Genomic DNA, 3,447 nt, shown 5'->3' on the forward strand with positions numbered 1-3,447 from the left:
TACACAAAACAGGTCCTCCTCACTTTTTGCTTATTCCCTGAGGAAAATCTCAGGAATGTTAACCAGGTTTCTCTCAAGACGTAAATAATGACCACTTGCTAATATTTCAGTATTCACCACATAATGCGACATTTATTGAATCCTCAGTATGTGCACTTTTTAATCTATAGCGTCTCAACTGCCTTCAACATCCCCTGGAACTGGCCAACAACGCATCCCTATTTTACAGATGGAGCTACTGAGGCTCACCACCAGCTTATAAACTGAGTGAACAGGAATACCAATCCAGACTTGATTCCAAAGCCCAGGCCCCGTGAGTGTACTGACTCCAATGACTAACTTGACCTAGAGCATAACAGGCTTTTTACAATACTTAGGGCCCCCACCTAACTCATTGTGTGAAAGAGCACCCTAAGGCTTGCTAAGCTAAAAGGTCCCTGGATTCCATTTCGTCCTCCTACCAACTCTATTGGGTGTGTGTGTACTTGTACCCACTTCACAGAAAGGTAATCCAGCACAGCAGCCCCATGTGTGGGCTCCCTCTGCGTTTACCAGGCCACTTCCCTCCAGCCACAGCCAGACACATCTGAACACTGGACTGGACTTGTTCCCTTCTGGAAGGACAAACTCTTGTCCTGGGATACTGGCAGATATGAAAGTTCTGAAAAGCACTAACCACCAAGCTGCCAAAGTACCTGGATCTCCCCGAGTTCCATCAGCTGCAAATTTTCGGCCCAGTGAGAAAATCAGCCCATCACTTTACAAAGAGGGTGCTGACAACACGAGGAATTCTGTAGTCCTCCAGCCCTGGTCCACCATGAAACTGAAAAATCACCCTAAATTCATGATTTTAAAACTCACTCAACACCAAGAATGTGCCTAACCTGAGATCCTGTACCTCTCAAAGGCTGAGGTGCAGGCACTTGCCATGCTGTTGGACCAAAGGAGTTTCAGATTTAGTGAGGACCATCTCAGGTGAAATTTCCAAATATCTGAGCCTGGAGGTGGGACAGCTGGCAGGAGAGCTGGTCTGAGACAAAGAAGTCCCACGGCAAGTTTTCTGGGAAGGAGAACTTGCCCCAAACCACCCCCCCGCCCCCCAATCAGGAAGCTTGGGGCTGCAGTAAGAAAGCGCGACAGGCCCCTCTGGGTTGCAGGCCCCACGTGGCTGGAGGAGAGAAAGGAGGGGAAGCGGCTTCTCCCAGCCCCACCTCCCTTGCTCCTCCCCTTCGCCCCCTGCAGCTCCCAGATACCCTCCTCCCCTCCTAGCCAACACTGCAAGGGGTGGAGGTATTGCGTATGGCTCTGAGGAGCGGGATGCAGCCAGCCCCAGCCCTGGGCCCTTTGTCTCCGCCTTCTCCACCCCCATGGGGAAAGGGAAAGGATCTCACTTAGCTCTACACCTTCAAGGTAGGACCCAAACTTGGGTGGGGGGTGTAAAAATGGCCCCAACCCATAAAACAAAAATGTTCCTTTCAAAAAGGTACAAAGGCACTCCTTCCTGCCAACTCCCAAATTGAAGACAATGATTTGGAAAAGCTTTCATAGCTCAGAGGAATACCTTGGTGGAGGAAGGCAGGAAAGGAGGGGCCAGCGGAGGTGCCTTTCATCCCCAATTCTCATTAATGGCCACCCTAAAAAGAGGGGCTAGCGGTTAATCAGTACAATGTCAGCATTCACCACCTGCTATGCCAAGCACTATCGCATTGAGTCCTAACCCAAGCCTAACGTGATAGGGGCTATTACCTCTGTCAGACATCTGAGGAAACACTGAGGGTTAGAGGTTAAATCACATAAAAACTAGTTTCGCTCTTACACAAATTGGGGTTATCAGTACGATTGTTCCTATTTCACAGATGTAATAACTAAGGAACACAGGGCAACAGATTTACAGGGACAGATTTAAACACATGCCAAAGACCTATGCATTCCCCTAAAAGAGGGCAGCCTGCTTAGACCACACACTAGATAATGATGCCAAGCCTTTATTGAGGGATTACTGTATGCCAGCCCTATAAAATAGGTAGCGCCATCTCAACGCTGGAAGAATTAAGTCTGCACCTGGGGATTCCAATGGCTGGGGTGAAAGAAGTCACAGCAGTCCTGGTGGCGGAGGGCAGAGGCAGGTCGGCGTCCTGGGCCCTGGAAGCAAGGGCCCCACCAGGGATCCCCAAAACAGTTACCACCAGTTCACCAAAACTCACAGCATCCAGAAATCAGGAGGCGGAAAGTCAGAAATCATAGTCTTGTCCTTAATTCTCTTTAATTCATACACATCTCAGCTTGAGGGGATGGGGAAGCACAACGGCCCAGCCAGCCTCTTTCAGCCCAGATAAGGGAAGGAGGCCAAGTGGAGGCCCAGAGCTTCTGCAGCCCTTCCCTGCCACAGGTGTGTGACTCCAACGGGGAAAACCCAGGCCCAAGAGCAACTCTCTGTTGCTAACTTGCTAAATCGGCCGGCTCTTTCCCAATTTCCACTTTCTCCCCTGTGAAGTGGGGCTCAACACCCACCCTCCCTCGCCGAACAATCACACGGGCACGGAGGTACTGCTGGAAGTTTTCAGGCTCAGTTTGCAAGTCTGGGAAGTGGGACCAGCCTGACTCTGGAAGAGGGTAAAATAGAAAGTGAGCCCCCAGGGCAGGCAGCGTGGCCGGGGCAGGGAAGCGCCGGCCCGGACCGGCGCCTCCCGGGCCAGGTGTGCACAGGGAGAAGGCAGCCTCTCCGGAGGGCATCCCGGCAGCCCCGCAGCGCCTCGCTCTCCGTAGCTCATCTAGGGAGGACCCCGCGAGCCCGCCCCTCTGGCACACGCCCCCGAGAAGCGCGCACACCCCGGCCCACCTGTTCGCCCGCACCCATCCACAAGCTGTCTCCTAGCCCTGGGACGGAAAAGAAAAAAAAAGTCCCTCAGAAGAACCCTCAGGTACAAGTCATAAAGGACGGACGCTCACCTCCTTGGCCGAACTCTCTTCTATTCCGTGCCCCTCCCCAAGAAGGCTCCCTCTCAAGCCGAGGCCAGGTAAGAATACCCCTCCCCATTAACTCCACTTCTCTCCAGTGGGAGACCTCCTCCCCTCGGCTCTAGACCCCAGGAAGGCCGCCCATCGCCCTCCCTGGGGACGAACCTCTTTGCTCCTCTGCGTCTCGGGAACACAGCAAGTATCCCTTCCACTCGTATCGCTGTAAGACACATGCTCCCCGCCCATTTTACCCTCCTTGCCCGTTTCCCCCAAGTAGGATCAGGGACTTCTCCTCCCCAAGCATGCCTGGTCTCCAGCCGGATGGGAGCCGGCTCCCCAGGAGGTCCCGGAACGGGATTCCCTCCCTGCAGTCCCGGGACCCCGCCTCTATGCCCTCCCCCACCAGCCCACGGAATCCTCGGGCTGGCGAGCCTCCCCGGGGCCACGGGGCGCTCACCTGCCGAGAGCCTGGCTCGGGGGCGGCCCCGC

General features: G+C 54.2%; 1 protein-coding gene across 1 annotated transcript in view; it reads right to left on the minus strand.

Annotated features, from left to right (window-relative positions):
* Positions 1-3,447, minus strand: part of DNMT3B (DNA methyltransferase 3 beta) — a 36,622-nt gene that overhangs the window by 32,843 nt on the left and 332 nt on the right. The window contains exon 2 of the mRNA XM_007446848.1: positions 3,416-3,444. The gene's annotated coding sequence lies outside the window, so the exon portion shown is untranslated. The remainder of the gene's footprint in view (positions 1-3,415; positions 3,445-3,447) is intronic.

This window comes from Lipotes vexillifer, unplaced genomic scaffold, assembly GCF_000442215.2.
Source record: "Lipotes vexillifer unplaced genomic scaffold, Lipotes_vexillifer_v1.1 scaffold75, whole genome shotgun sequence".
Classification (NCBI taxonomy): Eukaryota; Metazoa; Chordata; class Mammalia; order Artiodactyla; family Lipotidae; genus Lipotes; species Lipotes vexillifer.